The sequence below is a fragment of the Pinus tabuliformis genome, chromosome 5_2 (assembly GCF_031772625.1).
Source record: "Pinus tabuliformis cultivar Carrire ecotype Pingquan chromosome 5_2, CPIR1, whole genome shotgun sequence".
Taxonomy (NCBI): Eukaryota; Viridiplantae; Streptophyta; class Pinopsida; order Pinales; family Pinaceae; genus Pinus; species Pinus tabuliformis.
In genome coordinates, this window is record NC_142306.1 from 598,907,877 (window position 1) to 598,934,559 (window position 26,683).

Below are 26,683 nucleotides of genomic sequence, written 5' to 3' on the forward strand. Positions count from 1 at the left end.
TTCTGTTTGTCTTCCAGTGGAGATGCACTTACCTGGCACACTTATCCATGCAACAAGGGTACACTAGATGATTAAACTTGGGCTAGTGTTTGACTGAGTCACCTTGAGTGCTTCATGCATGTGACCAGATACTTTGTATCTTTTCTCATCTTCCTATTCTATAAAGGAGATGTAGTGAACACTTTCGTGTTGGTTAGCAAGATTTTGGTTTTGAGGTATTGCATTGTATTTTCTTTGCTCTGCATTCAATAGAAGATAGATGTGATTGAGAGTTCAGATTTGTGTACATGCTCTTATTATTTTTCAGCAGTGTGTTTTTGTAGATTCTAGTATACCCATCAAGGGATTTAAATTACCTGGGATCTTAGGAATATTCTTTTAGTGCAAAATTTACTTACTATTGTCTAGATTACATGGTATCAAAGCACTTTCACTGAAACTAATAGGAAGTTGTGCATGGATAGGATTGCAACTTGTTAGAGGGAGTTGTTGAAGGGTTTCAAGGGTGGGATGCCTGAGTTTTAGCAAGTGAAGCAGATTTCGACGGTTAAAGGTTGTGGCCCATGGGGTGTGATGTCCCAGTTGTTCTAGGGATTGGAGTGTTATTTTGCGTGTTTGCAAAAGGTGGCCTCCACCTATAAGAGGTTGCAGGTTCAATTCTTAGTTCTCGATATGTTTTCATGTTTGTTTAAAGAGTTGTAATCACAAGTAGTTAGGGTCTTTAGGATTGTCACATGTTGGAGGGCACTTCCAACTCTATTATAGTTCAGGATGCAGCATCTCTTGGAAGAGGTTGAATTGTGGTACATAGTGGAGAAGGAGATTTTACTTTCAACATATACCAAGGAGTTGGTTGAGCATGATTAGAAATTGGTCAAACTGGAATGAATAGTTTTGGATTTGGTGAAGAATCATCTAACCCCTTTCATTGTAGAGAAAAAGATTGATAGGGAAATGCATATTACCTTGATTACATTGTATTGGAGCGAGAACATGTCTAGGAGAATGCTCTTAATGAAGAAATCGTCCATTACTTGCATGAGCAACACTACTACAGTAGTTATCTATCTGATAAAGATCAAGAGTTGAGATATCAATGAGATACACTTGATGACAAGGTAGAAGAGAATGGACTAATTTGGATCAGTTTGAATGGCTTTGGTCCATCTTGGCACCATTTTGTACAATTTGTATGTGCTTGTGAGAAGCTACCTTCAATCGAAAGTTTGTGGGATGCATTTATCGAGGAGGAAATGAGATTGGAGATGGTTTCAGCTAGTGATGAGGATGTACCAGAGCTAGCCCTCATTGGGAGGGTGAGGAAAGGAGGGAATAAAATAGGATTTGTGAAGGGTTAGAAGAAGAAGGAAGATTCAAGCTCTTCTAACCAATAGAAGAATAATTTGAGCCATATCAAGTGCAAGAAGCATGGCCAATATGCTTCTCAGTATCTTGAGAAGTAGGGGAAGGGTAAGCAACAATAACAGTAAAATAGTTTGCAAGAATTGTAGAACCTCTGAGTATGGATGACCACTATGCTTCTTAGTGTTCTAAGAAGAAAGGGAAGGGTAAGAAACAACATCAATAAAAACAGTTTCCAGGAATTATGGAAGCCTCAGTTTCATACAAGTTCATTGACAGGTGTGGTACAACCTTTTCCATGGTGTCATGCCTTTCCACCACCACTAGTTCAAGTGTTTGTGGTATGTTGAGAAGTGGAGCCTCAAGGCATGACAGTAAACAAAATAGCTTTTTCAATTTTCTAGATGAGTATACCTCACCACTTCTAGTCAATGTTATCTGCCTTTAGGACAAAGTAAACATAGCACTCCACATGAGGTACATGATGTTATCTGCCTTTAGGAAAATGTAAATAGAGCATTACACACCAGAGCCAGGTATATTTAAATTTTACAACACTTGCACATACAATTAACCTGCATGATTTGGACATTACCTCTTAAATGATCCTTAATAACTTGCAAGCTATTTCTTAGAAGCATATATTTGGATGTCAGTGAATTCATCTTACATATACATTTAGTGAAGGCAAAAATATTACTAGGAGTCGTCAAGGCCAACTATATGGTTGAAGATATATTTGTTGGCCTTGATGACTCCTAGTAATATTGATTTTGTATTGGAGTTTCTAAAATACATAAGAATTATATATGGTGTATTGGCATTTGAAAAATACATAGGATGTCACAAGTAATCCTAATAATCAACTTCCCTAATGACTAGGAGGCCTTAAAACTCCACTAGTGGTTTTTGCACTAAATGTGGGTATCATTTATTGATAAAAGTGGGATCTCAGGGAGACTTGTGTGGAAGTTGTCTGTAAAGAGAAACCAAATTTAGAATTAAAACTTTGGCACAAGTGCACTCTAACAAAACTAAACAAGTTTCTCTTTATGCTTTCAAGGTAGCCCAGGACACCCCTATAGATTGGTAATTACTGATTGTACATTCTAGTCTCATTGGCATTTTTTTGTCATTTGTTGGACATCAATAAAATTACCTTTCTCTGCTTACTACAAATTAAAAATGTTAAACAACTGTAGTTTGATATGAATGCTCTAAAGGAAGGTATCCATGTGGTGGAACCTATTATGCTTTTCTCTTAAATAAGATAAATGACCACCAATGAATTCCTTCTCCAAAACTTAGTTCTCCTACAACTGCAGTCCTTCCTTTGAGAGAGTATATGTTGTCCTATTAAGTTGTCTGAACACATGAGAGGTTCTGATCATCTGGAACTGCCTAGAGAGATCTTTCATCTGAGTAGCTAAGGGAGATAAGGAAGTATCCTGAATCTGACCTTGTGCATTCATCCAATTAACATCCAGTGTTGAGTGCCCAAAGACCTATAGATGACCAATATCCTTGTCAAAGGAAGATGTTAATAAGGAAAATAGAGCCTTAAACTTCACCAATTTATTTTTATCTTTGTCCATGTTTTCCTTAGTTTGGAAATAATGAGTGTCACAACAATAAAGCACAAACGCATGACTACAAATCTGATGAGAGTCTTGGAAAGCAATTCTACATGTAGTAAATTTTTTGTTTGTGTTTCACCTGTATTTCTTTTAAGTTATCAAACTGTAGTGTTATCAAAGGACAATAGATACATGTGTTGATGATAATTATCACAATTGTAAGATATTCAATAATAAAAGTTTAAAACCATTTTTATGTAGACTGTGTTCATTTATTCTCATTTGTGTTATTGTTTTCCATCAGATAGGGTCATATTGGTCTTGTTTCTACAATTTACCTCTTTCAGAATCTTGACAAAGATGGCTTATTTAAACTTTCATGCTCACATATATCTAAAGTTAATAGCCAATCAACTTGTGAGTTGTAGGATGGTATAATGAATCAGTTCTCTCTCAAGGAGGCCACATAGTTATGTTAATGACAAGGTTATCATGCTTTAGTCAATGAGCAAGTTCAATATGCCACAGGGTTCAGATATGAGCCTTCCAAATAATAATAACCAAGTCTGCATAGTTACTGCAGCTTTCACCAACAGGAATATACTATAATTTTACTGCAACAATGACCTTCAAGGAGGCCAAGAGATTGTGTAAAATGACCATCGAGTGCCAAGTGTTGACTAATTGAACCTTCTTGTGCTCAAATTATCGATAACCTTGTTTTAGGGATACCTCCAACATAACCATAATATGTCTCTTGGGATCAATATGATCCTTCTTTAACTTTTCTCTTACGCAATCCCTCGGCCTTATTCCTACAACAAGTTAGATGATTCGATCCTTCAAGCAAGGCATCATAGTGACTTGACCCTATCACAAAAAATTTCTATCTTCAAAGTGAAATATCCTTCCAAAACCAGAGGCACTGATAGAGAGAATAGGTGCTAAATAGTTGATACTAATCAATGATCATGGTGATCATGCTTAGAATTTGATGGAGGAATTTTAGATTCCGGGACCCTTCTGAAATATGTTTTGGTCTAGGATTTGGTACTCTTGATCGATGTCCAGGACTGTAACTTCTTAGGAAAGAATCTCAGCTTCAAAAGTAATGATAGAATGAATGCAAGCCTATACTTGTTATATGAAGTATTCGATATATCTTAGATAGATATATCCTGCACTTGATCAGTCCTCTAGAGATGAGAATAGTATTTCAAACAGAGATCTGTAGAGGATTGAACTTACCTCCAAGGATCATAGAAAATATCTTTCCATAAGCTTACGATGATGATACAATCTTAAGCTTGATGAGTAGGATTGCTATAAAGTACAAGAACATACCTTGTTGTCTTCCAAATTTTCCCTGTGATAGTTGAATATCTTTAGGATTGGTGCCCATGTTTACTAATTAGGGATTGAATAAGGCCTTGAGAAATAACCCAGATTTGAACTCTGACTTGATTTACCACAAAGAGATGGAGGTATCAATGAAATTCTTTAGTGATTGCAATCTCTTTAAGCTTGGGCTTGTCCTCACCTGAGCTCTGATACCATGTTAATTTTTAGTTAACATGTTCTTTGTTTAGGTTAGATACTTCATTCAACCATATGCCCATTAATCCATTTACCAATCACATTAGACATTATATAACAGTAACTGACGAAATAACATAAATGATAGATGCAGAAGACAAGCCAAGACAGAAAGACATGAGAATATGGCTCAAGCCAGGGAAAAACCCCAAGATGGGGAAAACCCTTGATCAAATCTTCTTATTATTATCATCAAATGTTCAATAGAGAAAGAGAGAGAGTAAAATGATATAAAATAACTTTCCAATATGAAGATCAGGCATCACTTCTCTTAGATCCATTCAATCCTATAATCTGGGCAGTTTGTTCATAGAGGACAAATCATATTGTTGTACAAGATCGGTCTGGTTAGGGCAACAATAGTCCATTGCTTTCTAAGTTGACTAATCCAAAAATCCTCCTTTCTACTGCAACCTTCCTTATTTCACATGATTCTCCCTTTGGTTGGCTTAAGGAGTTGGTTTATGACCACATTAAGGTCACCGTTGATATTATCTTTGTGGTTCTGGATTAGGGCTTCTGAAGCATGCTGCTCCAGCCCTTGAATTTTGTAAACAGTGTGGCCTTTTTCTTCTTACAAGGGCTCTATTATTTGTAGTAGTCCTAGCCTGTTTTTAAGTTTCCATGTCATCCTCAACAAGTACCTGAATACTATCATATAAGGTCAATGACTTTCTGTTGTATTTCAGCTTCTTGGGAAAGTGATTCAAGGCCTGCGGTCAAGTTGTGAGAATATCTTCTAGCTGCAGCCAAACTATAGGAAGAAGTCCCATACGAAACAAGCCACAACCCATATATAAGATTTTCCTTAACCATAGCGAAGCACTACTTCCAAACTCGGACCTATTATGACAAACCCCTAACCAAAATAGTCCCAAAAATAACTAGAATTTATCCTCATTAATCTTCTTTGCCACAGAGATATCTTTTTCTTTTGATTGATGTGTCCCAAATGAGAGAGAATGCTCCTCTATATATACAATTTAGTGGAGTTGAGGGGACGTGACTTTTGATCTTCTTAAGTCGACATATAGTTGAGGCCGACCTCAATAATTTACATGAGAGAAACATAAATTCAAAATTCCGCTTCTACTTATCCAAATTTGACGATCTTTAGATCGATTTTGATCCTCTAGAAAAGAGGAATTCAATGCCACAATTATATTCCCAAAAGGAGCTGTTCAAAGTGGAATTTGGCCCTAGTTTCCATTTTTTTTAAATAACCATCAATATTTTTTTCTAGCATTTTGGGCTGAATTCACAATAGTATGCTAAAAAGTGTCATTTCAATGTCTGGAAAGTAGGATATTTAAATGTGAGATATATACTCTACATCGTTGGGTTATCTCCTTTTCAAATCTGAGTTTTTTAGGCTACATGTTAATTGTTTTAACTTTGAACTTTGAAGAAATTCCTGAATGGACTTCGTAAGGCAGTGGTACCATAAATTGTGTTATTTCAAAGATTTGACTTCCATATTTTCACAAAATACAATGTCCTCAATAAATACTTATATGTATAGATACTTATGTTTAGGATTATATGTGTTGGAGCAATTCCTTTATGTTTTACTATAATCTTGATGTTGACAAGCTTTAGCTAACTTTTTTCATCAATTGCTCATAGAATATGCAAAAGGAAATTATTGTCAAAATGTGGCAAAATTTACATTTCTCTTGATTTCTTTTTTTATTGTTCATGACAGGATAATCATGTTGTAGGAATGAGTTATCCTATAGTTTGTTTCAATTTGTGGATTATTTTTTTCCTCCCATTTTTTTACAAGGATGTAGATTTCATTTTCATGTTGATGGTTTTTGCATGTATCTTATCTAGCCCCAAATGCTAGTAATGGAGCGGATCTTGAGAAGTAGTCGTGGACATAGACTCTATCAGAGGTTAATGTTACAATACCACTTCCACCTGGTATCATAAAAATTTTAATGGTCTATGACATAAAGAAGAGTTATTTAACGACAGTGTCAAAAGGGAAACCTCATGTCTTAGTTGTAAGTCATTTATTCGTGTTTCTTAGCTGTAAGTCATCTGTTTGATTTTGAGCTTTATCACATGAATTATTTCGCTAATCCAATATGCATGGCCTGTATTTCTCACCCGATGTTAGTTACTTGACATGGTTGATATAACATTCAATTCTAGGCCACTTTTATTTTAAGTCAGAGATTTTATTGATTAAAATGATGTTCATATTTTGATTGGTTTACTTGGAGCTTGATTTAAAAAAGTTTTGTCAACTCCATATGGCTGCTATTTTTTTAGGGTGAACTCATTGCACCAGTAAAGTCATATGATTCCTAAAACATAGGTATACAATAAGTGCATATTTGGCCTTTGTTGTGTATCTGTTATTCTTTATATCATTGCTGGATGGTTATTGATTGATGTAAAATAGAGGATGGGAAGGTCCTACCAATTCTCTTGACAAAACAAAATCAAATGGAGTGGTAGAATTGTGTTTTAAAAGGTGAGCCAGAAATCAACACTTGAAAGGTAGAACTTGATAATAATAAGCTATCTGATCTGGATCTAGAGACACAACAGACCGTGGAAAAAAAATGATGGTATTGACGAGTCTTCCCTACAAATAAGCTCTAACTATTAGACCACTGCCCAAATTTCAGTTATCTGCAATGACAATAGTGACTCTATCTTTATTTGTATGAAAGCAACTTTGGCCATTGTCCTGTTCGTTTCCTATGAATGGTTTTGATTTTCAAACCCCAACTAGTTTGTTGTTAAACTAATTAAAGCTTTGATGACAAACATATAGTTTTCAAAGCTCTTTTCTAAATCTATTTTCTTGAGCAAATTTGTCTTTTTACTTTAGGTACTATAGATTGCTACTATGTGACATATGCTATGATATAATTGCCTGGATAAATAGATAGAAGTATTGTACAACATAATCTTTTTTGAATCTAAAGAAACAAAATTTCCAAATATAAATTTTATTAATTAAGAACATCTTTTAGACTTCTTAGCTAACTTATGATTATATTTCGGTAGGGGATTTTATGTACGCTAATATTGTGTTTTCTCTTTGGTTTCTATCAGGTAAAAAAGGTTAATAAGGAATGTGTTCTTGAGCAGCAAACACACATTTTATTCTACTATCGACATGGATATCCATGGTTTTCAGGCATGACAACAAAAACACAGATATCAATGGGATCTCCAAAGTCTGTGTTGGATGAATTTAATACTAGTGATTATTTTGATTCCTTGTCAGATAAAGAATGTCACAAGTCAAATTCAAATAAAAAGAAGCAGCTCAAGAATGAAGGTGAAGCTATTGCTTTCTATCTAAGTCATTTTCTTTTATTTGTTCGTTGATGTCATGTTTTGAGTGCGGACTTGTGAAATTCCAAATTACATGTTGGTTTATGTAAAGGGGAAATATATATATATATATAGATAGATAGATATAGATATATATATATATATATATATATCTATATAGATATATATATAAATTTTTTTATCATATGTCGTTCATGGTTTCCAGAGATCCGTGTTACATTTGCACATAAGTTTAGATATCATTCAGATATCTAAACACAAAACAAAAACAACATTGAGATTTTTCTTTCACTCAACCTATAACATGTTGCATCTGTCTTCATCAATGTTCTTCTTCCATATGCTATCCACTTATGACATTTCCTTTGCAATATTTGGTGCATTTGCTAGTTATAGGTCATTTATAGATTATAAATGTCTTCAGAGTTTCACTTCTAATTGAGTATTCAACTGAACATATTGATTCTCTTATACATAATTATTTTTCCCTCCCCCCACTTTTCATAACTTCCATAACCATTAGGTAGGGACCTGCAGCTTCGATGTTGCTTTGCTTGTTTAGTAAAATATTGCTGAGACTTTAATTTATTGAAATTTGTAGTATTTACAATTTATGAAGTTTCAAGGTCTAATTTTTAAAAGTCTAATTCTTTAAATGGTGCTAGCTCAATAGAAGAGCACCTGCTTTATAAGCAGGAGGTTGGTGGTTCGATTCCATCATGCCCTGACATCCATATGGAATGACGACAATCAATTTTTGGTGACGGAGGCTCTTTTGACCATCACCAATGAGCTTTGGTGACATTTTTTGACCCTCACCAAAATATGAAATGGTGACGGTCAATGAACACCACCATATATACGCATCAATAGTGACGACCCTCAAAGGTCCGTAACCATAAATCATTGTTGTTGATATGAAATGGTGACGGTCATTGTCCGTCATTATAGTCATTATTCGTGACGGACCTTGAATGTCACCACAACACCTATACTTCTGGCAATGCGGATTTTGGTGACGGTCAACGAACGTCACCATATATATGCAGCAACAGTGATGACCATGAAAGATCCATCACAATAAATCATTGTTGTTCATATGAAATGGTGACGATCACTATCCATCATTATAATCAATATTCGTGACGAGCCTTGAATGTCACCATAACGCCTATACTTTTGGCGACACCACCTTTGGTGACGTTCAAATTTTGGAGACAGAGGCTATGGTTCATCACCATTTCTCATATGAAACGATGACGGTCACTATCCGTCATTATAAATCATTATTGGTGACGAACTTTGAATGTCACTACAACACCTATACTTTTGGCGACACCACCTTTGGTGATGTTCAGTTTTTTGTGACAGAGGCTATGGTCCGTCACCATTGCTCATATGAAATGGTGATGGTTACTATCTGTCATCATAAATCATTATTGGTGACAGACTTTGAATGTCACTACAACACCTATACTTTTGGCAATGCCACCTTTGGTGGCGTTCAGTTTTCGGTGATGAAGGCTCTTTTGACCGTCACCAATGAGCTTATGGTGACATTTTTCACCCCTCACCAATGTCCTTTTTTCTTGTAGTGATGTGTCATTTCTTAAAAAGTATATTAAAGATGTTGATCATGTGATTGATTGGTCTATATTGCAGGTGGAAGTAGATGGAGAATTCCAGCCATAGCCTCAGTATATATTGCAGAAAAAGGTACTCATGCTCCAAAACCGAGCAGTGGAGCAAGTTAAAGTGTAGTGGAAGCACTTTGGGCCTAATGAATCTACATGGGAGATGACAGATTAGATGCAAGCTATGTATCCTTCCCTATTTTCCGATTGAGGCAAAGCAGTCTTGAGATGGTGTTTTGGTATATGCTTTGATATGGTGTTTTTGTACATGTTTTGATATGGTTTTTTGGTATATGTTTTGATATGATGTGTTGGTATATGTTTTGGTGATATTTCTCTATGTACATATGCATATGGATGTAAATATTGCCATTATATATGTAATAAATCTCCACTAAGCGGTATGGGTGTCATGTCATTATGCTTATGTTTTCACGTTACGACGCTATCATGTGGTTATATTATCATGTTGCTATGATGTCATGTGGGTTGGTACTCAACAGGGTGATGATTGTAAATACTGCATCAAGCTATGTTATAAAGCTCCATGAGTAGTACGTCTTCTTTCCAGTAGTTTTCTAAGGTATATGTGTGATTTAACATCGAGGACAGTGTCTCCCGAGGGGGAGGGTTTTGTAATAACCCTGGTAAAAATTCCATGTAGTAAAAGTTTAAAATAATAACCACAGTTGATGGGTCACTTATTCCAAGATAGATGTTGGGAAAGGCATCCTAGGGGTTGTTCATTTCATTGTTTATGGCTAAGGAAAATGGAAATGGAAATGGATAAGGATTTGGAAAGGCAAAATGGCTTTTTTGGCTTATTTATTTATGAAAATAATGGAAAATAGGAGAAAAAGGAGGTGAAAGGTCACATGTTTCATGTGAGGAGGAAAATGAAGGAAAGAAATGGAAAATGAAGAAAATGGAGGCCTAATTCATAAAAAGGATTCTGAGGATCAATTGGTAACCATTTTTTAGTTGAGTTTTGGAGCTCTCTCATTATTCTCTCTCTCTCTCTCTCACTCTTGGAAACTTAGAGTTTCTTGGAGCACTTTGGCATTGGGGAAAGAAAGGAAAAGAAGGCAAGAGGAAGCAAAGATCAAGCAGGGAAAGGTAGGATCACGCAACTACAACAGGATTCATTACAGGTATCAACTTGCATGTCTATTTCCCTTACTAGATTTGGAATGCATGGTATTGCAGGTAGTTCTTTTCTATCATGGCATGGGTATTTCCAGGTGTAACAATGTTCTTTAGCCTACCCTTGCCATTTCTTGATAGCTTTGATGAGATGGGTTCTCATATTTGGTTAAGCTAGGATGGCCCGATGGATTCGAAGCTGAGTGGGGTGCATCTCTGAAATGACAAACGCATGGCCTTGTGGTCCCTAAACCAGACATTGGATCACGGTAAAGCGACTAGCCTAGTAACCCCTAATCTAGACTGTAGGTTGTGGTAAAGACAGGATTGTGTGCCTCAGTGGGCCTAGGAACCCTTTCCAGTGAATGGAAGTATATATGGTAAATCCAAGAGGTGGATTTCTTTCTATTGGGCCTAGTAGTCACGCGATGGGATGTATGGTAGAGCATGGAGAGTGTGTCTCGTTGTAGGGCCTAGTGATCCCTAGATTGGAGTGTGGATTACGGTAAAGCCTGAGAGACTAAGAGGAACTCAAATTCCTCACAGTGTAGGTGGAGAACTCTTCTGGCATCTGTGCTTGTTTGGTGTTTTCTTTTTGTGTGTTCTATGAGTCCCACATTCATGCTTGGAATATGGCATGAGGGTGATTGGTTGAAGAGATACTAAGCTCAACCAATCTATGGTTAGGTGAAACATGGTAGTCCCATCTCTGACTGGTTTATTTCTTTCATTAATGAAGAATTCATTCCCTTGGTTTCATGGGTAAATGTAATCATTTATATGTGGATCTTATGGCTAATATATTTATGGTATTTTTGTTGTTACTGTGCTAGTTATATGTATGTTTTATGACAACGACAATGTATGGATCTCAACATGTTTTTACTTGTAAATGAATGGATAATGTATCTATGAACTAATAGATGATAAGGCAGCAAATGACATGAGGGAACAATCGTTCTTAGCAATTCTTAGATAAGTACGAGATTCCTATGTTTAATTCTATTGGTTACACTTGTAGATTACATGTTTGCGATATGTTTGATGAAATGTCTGTCATGGCTAGTAGGGGTATGATTAAGGTCTTATTTAACTTATTACTTTTGCATAATTTTTTCCATGTTATTTTACTATTCCTAAGTTATCATTTGATTTTTGGTAGTGACCTGGGCTCTGGGCCTGAAAAAGTGGCTCAAATCCCGGGGACGCTGGCATAGAACTGGAAAAATGAGTCTCTGGACGTTGGTAGGCAAGCCTGTGAGAGCGACTCTAGGTTTCTGGATGTTGTCATGCCTATAACATTAGAGTGACTAAGGCTTAAGATGGACAAAACATTAGTAGGACCAAAGGGCAAGCTATCTGAAGTGTTGGATTGGTTCCTGAGGGTCCCAAAGTTGATGTTGAATGTATGTGTGTTATGTTTCTGTCAATTCCACTTCCTTAAGGTCACATAGGAGGTTGAATCCAATCATAGTAGCCTCTCATCGCATGTTTACCCCAGTTAGCTGGTTACATAGGTAGATGTGGGCGGAGAGTGCTACATTAGAGATTTAGTTTTTCTTCTTTTAAATTTCTCCTAGTGTTTGTGATGTGGGGAATTTGGTTAGTGAGAAACATATTTCTCTTTTAGAATGATGTTGTATGCTCAACAGTAATTGCACATTACTTTAGAGTTTCCTTCTAGAATAGGTCAAGCCTTCAAATAGAAAAATACAAGAATTATAAGGGATTTGATGCTATCTGAAGGAAGTGTATGGGGTTTCTTCAATGGTGTTTGTCAAAGAGAGAATTTCAGGGCTGGTATTTTCATTCTATTCGTCTATAATGGGGTTTTAAAATGTTGTTGGGCATTGGAAATGGTACAAACTTTGTTGTTGAGTTGACTTCTCTTTGGTGTGCTTTGTAGTTAGCCTTGTGGAAGAAAGTGAAGGTTTTTAAATTGATTGGTGATTCCAAAATAATAGTGCACATGTTCAATGGATAGGTGGATCTTAGAATCCTTCAATTGGAATCATTGAAAAGGAATATCTGGCAGTTACAACAACAGTTTGATGCTCTTGAAATCCTTCACTATTATAGGTAGCATAATGTTCTAGAAGATCTCCTCTCAAAGGTAGATTTACTTATAGAAGTTGACAATTATTTTTGTTCATAATTTCTTAATGGTGTTCTATCATCAATATTTTCCTTTATTCTCTTTAATATTTCTTTTCAAGTGACAAGTTAGTTTTTCTTCTTTATGTATGACTGAAGCACATTTTGGATGCTAAAATAAAATATCTGTTAAGAAATCATGTGAGCTTCTATGTAGCCAAAATATTGTACTTTTTTATTTATATCTTAGAAATATCAAAAATATATTTTTTCTTGTGGGAAAGAAAAAGAAATTCTTTTAATAATTACCAATTTTTTTATTGTTGGGTCACCAAATTAACATACACTTTCACTCCATTTTCACCTTTATCCTCATTTTTTCACCTCATTTCATCACATTATATTTATATTTCCATTACCATATGGGTTCATATTTTCATTTTCCAACGTTATTTATTTTATGTATTTAAAGTGAATTTATGATTAAAAGCTAGAAAAATAACATGTATTTGCTTATACCTAAAGGTGGAATCAGTTTGGTGACATGTGTAGGTGATTCAGAAGGTTCCAAGACACCCTTATGTGGCCTCCAAGACTCAAATTCCAATTCTCTTGAAGATTTGAAGGATATTTGGGATAGGGATCAAGCATATCTCATGGAGAAAAATCATGGATAAAGGAATATGTATTTCATATTGGTTGTAACCATATGAAGGATTTGTGGATCTAGGAGGGATTAGTGGATCTCCATTAATGAGTTAGTTTCTTATGTTTTTGTATAAATAGGAGTACCTCCTCCATTCCAAAAGGAGGACTCTTGGAGCATGTATCCTAACTTATGATGGAATAGAATAAAGTTTTCTTTCTATAGTTTTAGGTATAAATTGTCTTAATGTAGTATATGAATTTATGGAATAGTTTTTCACTTTGTTCTTAAGAGAATTGAGCTCACTCTAAAAGGATCAAAGAAACATTTTATTTCATTATAGATTTTATTTTCATTTAATTACTTAGATGTTTGAATATTTTTCATTATTAATGAATGAATTTTAGTTTAAATCTTATCAGCATATGAAAGGACAAACAAGGGTCTAAGTTAGGCTCTCTTCCATTTGATATGAGTAATAATTGAAATTCATTCTCTTTTTCTAGGTTCAAGTGATTTTCTAAATTTCCAGTTTTCCAACAATGGCATTAATGATGAATGAATTTGTAATGAAGAACAGTAAGGACCTCCTTAGTTAGGAGCCTCTTCTATTATTTTTTTATGCATCTTAAGCTATTGTCCGTTAGTGGTTTTTGATTTCTGTTCATGAAGTAGTATTCTAGAAGAAGGAAAAATCTGGTTATCCTAAGTTAGGAGCCAGGAGCCACTTCTCCTACTTATTACATAATGAATTAGAAATTACTTAGTTAAATTTTATATTTGTAATATGCACTTCTAATTAGTTTGTAATTTCGTTCCCTTCAGTTTCCATAACTTAACTTCTAAAGCTGATTATAGTTGCATCTAAGGTCCCTTATATTTTGGTTTGCTTCTAAGTTTTACGAAACCCTCGAGTTGACAATTAAATAATAGGGATTTAAGAGACAATTAAATCACCCAACACTTATTCACATAAGTTTCTTTTTAGTGCTTAGTAATTTCCTTATTTTACTGTATGAAGGAAGTTAAGATGTCATGATACTTCATTCAAATTTGTAATGTTGAATATTTTGAATAATGCATTTAAATGGGTATTTTATATCAATATGTAAACTTATTATTTTTTATTCATTTAGTTAACAATAATTAAAGTTATGTCTAGTAATTAATTTTTTTTTTTTAATTAAAGAGTTATAATTTAATTCTTAAAATAATATTGTTATTTTTTTACAATGAGTAAGATATGAAATATTCATTTTACATATGAAAATTTAAATTATTTTGAAATTTCATATGAAAGGAATAATTTCTTTTAACATATCAACATAAAAGGGTTAAATAAATTTAATCCTTCTATTTGAAATTTAAACCTATATTTCAAATTTGATCCCTAACCATTGATTTCAATACTCACATGATAATACAATTTGTTTTCAAGTAACTTGTCAAATGTTGGGGAAGGTTATACTATTTATGCCACTAAGTGTGTTTATTTGGGAATAAGGCTTTCAAATTTTAATTTCATTATCAATAATTATTAAGTGGGTGATGGAGATTTAATCTCTAAAGAATATTTTAGGATATTCTTAGTAGTATAAACAATCAAAGGTTGAAATTTATCTCTAAGATAATTATGTCCTTGTTGACGGTGCTGGACCCGCCAACATGTCAAGGGGATCTCCCCGGTAAGAAGTCCCAACTAGATCTCAGACCGTTTGGTGTAGGAATCCCAGTAGTGGGTCATAAGGTAATGCCTTGACCACGATATCGCACAAAGGAAAGTAAGATAACTTTGTCAGTAGCAAGGGTGTGACTGATGCAGTGAGTCAAGGAATGAGTATGAGAGGTTCCAACACTTCAAAGGGGGAAAGGAGGTGAAGGTGAGTTCCAGATTGAAAGGAATCAGTCCCAACTCAGCTAGGAACACACGACACAAAGGACATGCACAACTTATGATAGAGTAGTCGACACAAATGCGATAGTCACAACATACAATGTAAGATAACATGAACAACACTCACGGATCAGTCCGAGACGAGTGTGCCGGTTGATATAACAAGTTTCATGAGAAAGGTTTTTCTGGTGTCCGGTGGAGCAGTCGACATGGATGGTGATAACATTAACAACATATACAACACATTAACAACAAGATTCATATAATTGCATACAAATCAGTTCATATACAACTACGTAAGTTAAACAACATATATCATTAAGGAAACCAGAGCAGTCCAACTACAATAACAACATATGCATGAAAATGTGTTGGCTTTTATTATATAAAGAAGTGTAAGTCACAATCATACAATACACCACGTAAACCTACTAGCCTCATCAATGGAACGTTACAGCCACATCCGCCTGCTCCTCCGAAGAGATGTACTAGCTCCGTGCAGTGGAGAAGCCAAGGCGTGTTACATTACTGTCCAAGCCTTCTTCAAGATAGTCTTAGTAGAAGATTGGCTGACTAAAAGCCTATACAATGAGTTATGAGGGAATATTTATAGCAAAGGGCGGGGTGACCCTTGACATTCTCCTTTGTGATAGTTCAACCACCCTCAAGATTCTTCACCTACTCTATGACTATAACATCCAACTGTTGACACTCGACTTACACTTGACATGACTGAACATTACAATGCACATGTACTCATGTGAGACAACATGGCTTGAGCAAGCCTTGCAAGACATTAATGACACTTAGTCCGCTGTGATGAGACAAACTCTTTGACATGCTTGTGATGGTGAAGGTGGTGATTTGATGCCAAGCTTGGTCATCCATGCTGATGTCCGTGCACCTCATGGTGACATCTTGCTGAAGCGAACTATTGCCTCAGTTGCAACTGGTGCAATGGTTCAACCCCTTATCCAACTTATTTGCTAACATGTGCATGGTCTTCTTGGGTATGGTTGAATTGGCAACACACTGATGCATAGTGTCTATGTTGATCTTCAAGTGTGTGCTGGTGGTCATGCGCATCAACTTGCCGAAGTACATGTTCAGCCCCAGTTGGACTTGCTTCTTATCTTCGCCTTGGTGAGTGTGTTGAATGGGTTGGATCGCATGTGTGTGTTCAACGACATGCATGTTGCTGGATCCCTTGCATGCAATCAACAACATTTCTCAACATGTTTGCTTTGTGTAAGCTTCTAGGATAGATCCTCAACTTGTATTGGCACAGTCTCATCCATGAGTGCATGTTGTGCCCACTGTTGTTCCTGTTCCTACTGCAATTCATTGGACTATCTGTGCAGCTTCATGTTCTTCCTAAGTTGCTACTTTAGCACATGCAACTCCTTCTTTATTCCATTTTCTACCTTCACACAATCTTCATGTCACATCGTCACTTCATAGCCTGAGTCTCCAAAGTTTCTTTCATTATCAGTGGATCTGCTTGATCTTGCAACTTTTCTTTGCCTCTATGTTGTCAAAAACCTTCCTCTTGCATTTGATGAGTTCCCTGCATTCGCTGCATTCAGTATGATACCTTCAGTTGCTATTCATGATGCTGCTCATTGTGATGTTGTTGCTTGATGTCCTTGTACATGAACAACTTGATGTCTTCATGAGTAGGTAAGCCCATGGACAATTGATCGACTGCATCCCCGAGCATGCTCTGAACGGTGTCTTCATCTTTGCTCTCTTAGAAACCATTGTACCTATACTACTAAGAGGCAGATGAACACCTGCGATACCTGGAGACATGGCAATTCTCATAGCAAGAAATCTATCAGTCGAAAACCAAAATGAGCATGAGAACTGACTTGCAACATACCTGGGTGAATGATCATGAAGGTTGTGCAATTTCAACCGGGAGGCTGAGTGACTGGCTGCTAGAACTATGCAAAAGGCATTATGGACTGATTGGGAGGTTGAACTGGCTATGGGATCTACAAAAAGTGCAATCCAATTGGGCAGTTGGCTGCTGGGATTGCGTAATGCGTGATTCCATCTGGGAAAGACTACTAGCCCAGGGACAGTTTTGAGCAAATTTTTGGGCCAAGGAGCCACTGACCTCCAAAAATGCACAATTCAGTCCAGGAGGCCAGTGTTGGGCCAAACTGTGCAAATCTGGAGAGGAAGGTGAGCCTTCCTTCTCCAGATTGTTCAAAGCAGCCTTGGTGAAGGCAGAGACCGGGCCAAGGTTGGCCTGACTCGCTGATAGGCAATTGAAAGCACGTAAGTTGATGAAATTCATGGCAACACTAAGTGATAGTAGAAGCCATAACCAATGCATGTAAAACATGAATGGAAGATTGAGCAAAGAAATCAACATGCATGTGGGGGAGGCCATTCGCCAGTTGGGCGAATGTCCATGCAAAACAATTTCATGCATGCCACAGCAGTGAGATAGCAACGAAAATTGAAACAAATCTAGGACAAGCTAGAATGTATGTAAATGACAGCAGGCGTTCAAATAAATCAGGCAAACAACACTCACACAAGCGAATACACAAAAAGCGACAGAAATGCTGAAAAAGACAAATTGAGCCCACTTACCCATGAATAGTAGAGCCAGATGTGTCGAAGAGTCCTGGATGTGTTGTGGGATGTCAGAGCTCCAAGATTGATGTGAATGAATGAGGTCTGATGTGTCAAATAAACAAGTTTGGTCTGAGGACGTGCATGCCACAAATATAGGAAAAAACGACATTTGGAGAGAAACTTCTAGAACAAATTTGCATGTAACCCCTAGCTACTAAAAAATGTCTCCCTGAATCATGGGATGCCTTTTGCATGTTGTCTCTTCCTATTCCGGGAAGATCAAGATATGCATGCATGCAAGTTATGTTTCCTCAGTTCCGAGTGGAACTGATCAACGAGACTGTCCATGCATGCCAATGCTCAACTGCTTGGGAAAAATGCGCATTCCTGACTGTAAGCTGGGTTGACTGCTCAAGGGGATTGTGCAATTTCTGGACCCAGTAGATGACTGCTACCCAGATTTGCACAAATACTGAGCTGAACAACTTGTTGACGGGAAAAATTGGCAAATCCTGCTGGGAGGGTTGGTTGGCAGGATTGTGTAATCCTAGAGACCAGCAGGCTATCAGAGAGGATTGCACAATTCCTGGAGAGAAAGGTTGGTTTCCCTCCAGGAATGCGCAATTTTCAAGGGGAAGCTGCTCAGCCTGCAGCTAGACCAAGTCCGGGTAAGCAACTTGTGAGGGGAATGGATCGACTGTGATTGACAGGTTGCCTTTGTGCAAGGAAAACACTGAAGCTTGAGTACTTGAGGAAGAAAGAAAAAGTGTTGTGTAAGGTTGGTAGGGAGGCTCCAAAACAGGCTAAGGAAAAATTTTGGAGGGTGGTTGTATCCGCTACAACACTTGGCGACACACTGGTAGAACTCCAGCTCTCTGCATAGACCTTGTTCGTGAAAATCAAGTCTAACACCTCTGGAAGTATTGTTCAATTCTTAGCTCATCTTATATTCACACTAATGTGATTGTAAGATGTAGCATCTGCCAAGCCCTTGGTCAATTGACACACATTCCAAGCCAAGGCAACGTAGTTTTTTCGATTGGGGTTGAGGGGTATATAAGTGCACAAGAAGTATAGTCGTCAGAGTCTTAGTTTCATCTCTGGTGTTGCTCCAATTCTAGTAGGCCTGGACAGTACCCTGGTGCAGTCACATAGGAACACAAGCATGGCTTCGCTGCCAGCGGGCCTAGTCAGTACTTTGGTAGAGCTACTTGCATCACCTCCCTACACAAGAAGCCTTTCTCTTATTTCGCCTTATTCATTTTTCATTTTGACTTTTTTTTACTTTTCATTTTTTCCATTTTCATTTTCACTGTGCATAGAACTTATTTATTTCAAAGGCGGAAGAGGGATCCCGAGTTATTAAGAGCAGAGGAGGTTGTTCCAGCAGAGAAGTATTTTATTATACCTCTGACATGTCAATTAAGGTTTTCCCCCTCACCTTACTCTACTTGACTGAGCTAACAAGGGTTAACCCAAAAACAATCAACTAGAGAAGGTGACACTAGTTAGCATGCAAGCATTGTGCTTACACCAAGGTTCACTTCAAAGAGTACGTATTTTCCTTCGACATATCATTGAATAAGAGTAACAAGTTCATCATACAGAGGAAAGATGACAGATAACCAAGTAATGATAGTTGTACAAACCCTCTTGTACTTTACCCAGCTCGTTTCATGAGTCATGCATGGTTTCATGTAAAACTAACCTATGAACAAAAAAATTGAATGAACTAACAATCAACAAAGCAAAGCAAGAGCAGAAGCAAAAATTAAAGCGAAGCAAGTAAATAAACAAGCAAGAAAACATAAAAGCAATCAAAACACGGAATCAAACAAGCATGCAAGCAAACAACTAAAAGCAAACACTACTCCTACTCCTACACTAATGGTGCATGGGCCTAATCAGATGAAGTGATACTTCCAATGTAGCCACCAACACATTGGTAGACCCATGTGGGTGAAGGCTTGGTCCGTGAATAACCCAGTTCCGCGGACTAGCATACAAGAAAGATATAACAGTGAAGAAAGCCACACTTCATGTTTCAAAGTGCCCAGGGGACATAAGTGAGTGCATGTGCATGAAGGATAGTTCGTGGACTTATCATGATGCTGTGTGACTCTACATGTAACTTTGAAGCAAAATCACACTCTTAACTAAGACATGCAAGCAAATGAAAGAAACAAATATAACTTGCGCCGCGAAAGTGTGCTTGCAATGTAAGACTCCTCCAATGCATGAGCAATGGGATTGTGAAGTTCGAGTGGAGGAAGTGTGATTTTTGTGTGATGTGGATCTTCAATGCATACAGACGAGTGATGAGGAGCCTTGGGTGATTGAACAATTTCATGATCAGAAGTAAGATTGACCACAAGAAAGCGAGGGCCTGACATAACCATCAGCTCGAGCTGAAGTGCCTCGACAGTCTTGGGTGTCCCAGCTTCATCATCAGGTAGATCGTCATAAACCAGTTGCTTTGAAAGATCAATTGCGATGGATTCATGATCATGATAAAAAATGGAAGCAAATGGTTCACAACTGCCACGATTAGAAATCAGTGAATTCCTCAGCATCCTCATGATCAAATTAATCAAACAAAGGGGTAGATAAAAAGCGAGCGAACTCATCCTCTGTATTTCCAGAAAAGATAGATGAAGGATGAAGTGAATCTTCAATCAATAACTTATCCTCTCCATTGTCGAATGATGGACTAGCATCCGGTGAGTCTTGTGAGTGATCAACAATGGGTGCATCCGTGGATGAAGACACACATGCAAAATCATGGATGGCAGGTTCACTAAAGAAGCTAGGAAATAATGGAGGGGGCTCGAATGGAAGGGAGTCTTCCCTCACCGAGTGTTGATGTTCAAGCTCCCACTCATACTCTTCATGAATGAAAGTGCATGTTGGTTATGCAACACCAACTCTGTCAGTGGGTTGTTCCTCATTCACAACAAGTGAAGAGTCAGGAATGGATAAACACAAGACAACATCATCCAGAGGAACACTTGACTGCGAAGATGGACATCGAAGAAAATAATGCATATGGGAACTCGAAGGAATCACAACCAAATCTGCACGAAAATTGAGTGGAGTGAGGTGGGGAGGGTGTGAAGGTTTAACAAGTGTACAAAAATGATCCTCAGCATCACTGGGTGATGGTGGAACTATTGAATGAGAGGGAGGTGGACAGTCCGTTGGGACAGTGTGTGCTCACACATTGGATTATGTAGTTCCATCAATGAAGAAGGTTGAGCGAGGTTTGACATCAAGCTTTCTCTTGGGACGGGAAGATTTCTTAAGACAATACTCAAACCGGTCCCAGAGATAAGGGCGCTGTAAAAAATCAATAACAGATTCATGCAGAGCCCTATGTTGGTGTAACAGTTTCCGGTCAAGATGGTCTAGATCAAAATGATGGAACTTGTCTTCAATAAGATCACAGAAGTGCTCACATGAGTGCACGGTGTCAACCGGTAGGCTAAGCACCCAACAAAATGGGGATTCACGAAGTGTGAATGCAAGCAGCAGACTGGCATGTTCATCCATAAAATCATCTTCCTCATAAATCATGGAAAGGAAGTTATGTAAGTGCTTAGGCCAGGCCACTTTGCCTTCACCATCATATGTGTGAGTGGACAAGAGATTGAAAAGCTTCCCCAAGATGGAGGCATCTTCATGATTCAAAAAACACCTCAGGGAAAGAAGAATGCAATACTCCATGAAACATATGCAAAGGTTCAAAACTGGACGAGAGGACACTGCTTGTCATCGGGACCTTCTAGTGCCAAAAATGTTGACGGTGCTGGACCTGCAAACATGTCAAGGGGATCTCCCCGATAAGAATTCCCAATTAGACCTCAGACCATTTGGTGTAGGAGTCCCAGAAGTGAGTCATAAGGTAATGCCTTGACCGCGATGTCACACAGAGGAAAGTAAGATAACTCTGTCAGTAGCAAGGGTGTGGCTGATGCAGTGAGTCAAGGAATGAGTATGAGAGGTTCCAACACTTCAAAGGGGGAAAGGAGGTGAAGGTGAGTTCCAGGTTGAAAGGGATCAGTCCCAACTCGGCTAGGAACACATAACATAAAGAACATGCACAGCTTCCAATAGAGAAGTCGACATTGATGCGGCAGTCACAACATACAAGGTAAGATAACACGAACAACAATCACGGATCAGTCCAAGTCGAGTGTGGTGGTTGACATAACAAGGTTCATGAGAAAGGTCTGTCTGGTGTCCAGCAGAGCAGTCGACATGGACGATGACAACATTAACAACATTTGCAACACATTAACAACAAGATTCACATAATTTCATACAAATCAGCTCATATACAAGTACGTAATTTAAACAACATATATCACTAAGGCAACTAGAGTAGTCCAACTACAATAACAACATATGCATGAAAATGTGTTGGGTTTTATCACATAAAGAAGTGTAAGTCACAATCATATAATACATCATGTAAACCTACTAGCCCCATCAGTGTAACGTTACAACCACATCCGCCTGCTCCTCCAAAGAGATGTACTAGCTTCGTGTAGTGGAGAAGCCAAGGCGCATTACAATACTATCCAAGCCTTCTTCAAGATAGTCTTAGTAGAAGCTTGGTTGACCAAAAGCCTATACAATGAGTTGTGAGGGAATGTTTATCGCAAAGGGTGGGGTGACCCTTGACAGTTCAACTACCCTCATGACTCTTCACCTACTCTATGAATGTTACATCCAATTGTTTACACTCGACTTACACTTGACATGACTCAACATTACAATGCACATGTACTCATGTGAGACAACATGGCTTGAGAAAGCCTTGCAAGACGTCACTGACACTTGGTCCGTTGTGATGAGACCAACTCTTTGACATGCTTGTGATGGTGAAGGTGGTGAGCTGATGCAAAGCTTGGTCATCCTTGATGATGTGCGTGCACCTCATGGTGACATCTTGCCGAAGCGAACTCTTGCCTCCGTTGCAACCGGTGCATTGGTTCGGCCCTTTCATCCAACTTGTCCGCTAACATGCCCATGGTCTTCTAGGGTATGGTTGAACTGGCAACACACTCATGCATAGTTTCTGTGCTGATCTTCAAGTGTGTGCTGGTGGTCATGTGCATCAACTTGCCAAAGTACATGTTTAGCCCCAGTTGGACTTGCTTCTTGTCTTCACCTTGGTGAATGTGTTGAATGGGTTGGATCGCATGTGTACACTCAACGACATGCATTCTTCTAGATTCCTTGTATGTGATCAACAACATTTCTCAACATGTTTGCTCCATGTAAGCTGTTGGGATAGATCCTTCACTCGTACTGGCGCAGTTTCATCTGTGAGTGTATGTTTCACCCACTGTTGTTCATGTTCCTGCTACAACTCATTGGACTGTCTGTGCAACTTCATGTTCTTCCTAAATTATTGCTTGAACATATGCAACTCCTCCTTTGTTCCATCTACTGCCTTCGTGCGATCTTCATGTCGCACCATCACTTCATAGCCTGAGTCTCTAAAGTTGCTTTCATTATCACTAGATCAGCTTGATATTGCAACTTTGCCCCGCCTCTATGTTGTCAACAACCTTCCTCTTACATTTGTTGCATTTGATGTGTTCACTGCATTCGGTATGCTGCCTTCAGCTTCTATTCATGATGTTGCTCGCTGTGATGTTGCTGCTTGATGTCCTTTTCCATGAACAACTTGATGTCTTCGTGAGTAGGTAAGCCCATGGACACTTGATCGACTGCATCCCCAAGCGTGATCTGAATGGTGTCTTCATCTCTGCTCTCTTGGAAACCATTATACATGTACTGTTGAGATTTAGATGAACAAATGTGATACTTGGAGACGTGGTAACACTCATATCAAGCAATCTGTCAGTCGAAAACCAAAATGAATATGAGAACTAACTTGCAACATACGTGGGTGAATGATCATGAATGTTACGCAATTTCAGATGGGAGGCTATGTGACTGGCTGCCAGAACTGCACAAAAGGCAATCTAGAGTAACTAGGAGGCTGGACTGGCTGCTGGATCTGCAAAATGCACAATCCATTTGGGTAGTTGGCTATTGGGATTGCATAATGTGCGATTCCAGCTGGGAAAGACTGTTGGGCTAGGGATATTTTTGTGCAAATATTTGAGCTAAGCAACCTCCAGAAATGCGCAATTCAGTCTAGGAGGCCAGTGCTAGGCTAGAATGCGCAAATCTGAAGAGGGAGGTGAGCCTTCCTTATCTAAATTGCGTAAAGTAGCCTTGGTGAAGGCAGAGACCGGGCCAAGGTTGGCCCGACTCGCCGATGGGCAACTGAAAGCAAGTTGATGAAATGCATGGTGACACTAAGTGATATAATAAGTGATAAATAGTTCATGCAAAACATGAATGGAATACTAAGCAAACAGATCAACATGTATGTGGGTGTGGCCATTCGCCAGTTGGGAAAACATCTGTGCAAAATAGTTTCATGCATGCGATAGTAGTGAGATAGCAACAAAAATTGAAATAGAGCTAGGAAAAGATAGAATATATGTAAACGACAACAAGCACACAAAGAAATCAAGCAAACAACACTCACACAAGTGAATACACAAAAATCGACAGAAATGCTGAAAAAAGACAAGTTGAGGCCACTTACCCATGAATAGTTGAGCCGGATGTGTCAAAGACCCCTGGATGTGTTGTGGGATGTCAGAGCTCCAAGATCAATGTGAATGAATGAGCTCTGATGCATCGAATAAACAAATTTGGTCTTAAGACGTGCATGCCACAAATCTAGGAAAAAAACGACACTTGGGGGGAAACTTCTAAAACAACTTTGCATGTAACCCTCGGCTACTAAAACTCATGGGATACCTTTTTCATGTTTTCTCTTGCTACTCCAGGAAGACCAATTCATGCATGCATGCAAGTCAATTTTCCTCGTTTCCGGGTGGAACTGATCAACTAAACTGTCCATGCATGCCAGTGCTCAACCGCTTGGGAAAAATGTGCATTCCTAACTGTAAGATGGGTTGATTTCTAAAGGGGATTCACAATTTTTGGGCCCTACAGCTGACTGCTACCCAAATTTGCACAAATTTTGGGCTGAACAACTTGTTGATGGGAAAATTTGCGCAAATTCTGCTAGGAGGGTTGGCTGGCAGGATTGCGCAATCCTGGAGACTAGCAGGCTATCAAAGAGGATTGTGCAATTTTTGGAGGGAAAGGTTGGTTTCCCTCCAGGAATGCACAATTTTCAAGGGGAAGTTTCTCAGCCTATAGTTGGACCAAGTCCAGGTAAGCACCTGTGAGGGGAATGGATCAACTGCGATCGACAGGCTACCTTTGTGCAAGGAAAACACTGAAGCTTGAGTACTTTAGGAAGCAAGACAAAGTGTTATGTAAGGTTGGTAGGGAGGCTCCAAAACAGGCTAAGGAAAAGTTTTGGAGGGTGTTTGTATGATCCGAATTGGATCCATAAAGAACTGTCAAAGAACCATGATTATATCAGGTCGGGACAAAACATCAAAGACTTCAAAACAGCAATCAAAAACACCCTGAACCAATGGCAATGGCAGCCAACGTGGAACGATGAGGACCTCGATCAAAGCGCACTGACCAAGGCCCATGGAGACTGTGCGGGAGGTCAAAGTAGCCCCTGGGAGGCCCGGATTGGGAAAATAAGGAGGTTTTTGATGTGTGATTAGCGCTAATCGCGCATCGCTGGGCGAACAGGGCCAAAATGGAGTAACCCTGAGCACCCGATCGTGTGGGAAGCTGGAGAACTACGGGCGAAAATCGAAAAGCGCTAAAAGACAAAGGCAGAACCCGTGCTCTGGAAACTGACGGTATTGATTAGGGCACCCTCAAATGGTAAGCAGTTTTGGATGGAAGTGGAGCAATCCCACTCAACGATCGACACATGGCAAGCAGAGGAGAGAGAAAATCGACGTTGATCGCATGCTAACAGTCGAGCAAGTCAACCGTGTGAAACATGCGTATGGCGTCGGATCTGGAGGCCCCAGATCGGATGGCTGAGATCGTGCCCGATGGGAGAAGTAGAATCTACAAGGAATTAAGCTGTGTTTCAGAGGGATTTGAAGTCCGTTTGACCACCGCGGTGGAGAAAGACTCACTCCACGATGTAACTAAAGAAACGAACCAACGAAGCAGGTTGGCGCCATTTAGAGGAGGACATGTGGCTACTCCCTGAGCGTTGATGATGATGCCGAACAGGGAACTCCAAGCGCAACTACAGAAGGCGAATCAACGGAGGTGGTAGAGGAACCGAACAGTCTTGGAACATATGGCTTCAAAGCCATGAACAGAGATAGAATACATAGAGAGAATCAGTTAGAAGAAGATAGAGAAACCAGAACCCCGAGAGGAGGACTGTACATAGAGAAAAGAAGATAGTGAAGAAAAAGCAGCAGAAGACAGAGGGCCGAGCTGACCAAAGGCAGCATCGAGCACCAAAGAGCTTGAGAGATTCAAGCCATCCCAGTGAGGATCTATCTGGACTGAGCACCACATTGGGCTCTTTCCACTGTAGACCAGAAGGTCACAGAGCTGGTAGGCAAAGCTGAGTCTGTGCACTCCAGTGGCTTGGGGAATCCAAGAACCACCCTGCCAAGCAAATCTACTTCAGGAGAACTCACTTTGAGTCCCTGCATTGTAATTTCTCTGCTTAAAGACACAATAAAACAAGGCCACCACTGAAAGCTAGACCGGAGATGTAGCCCTGGAGAATAGGGTGAACTCCTTATTAATTTCTTGTGTTCTTGTATTTGCTTACTGTATTTCTCTGTTGTCTTTCCATTTGAATTGTCTGTGTATTGGCAATCTAATC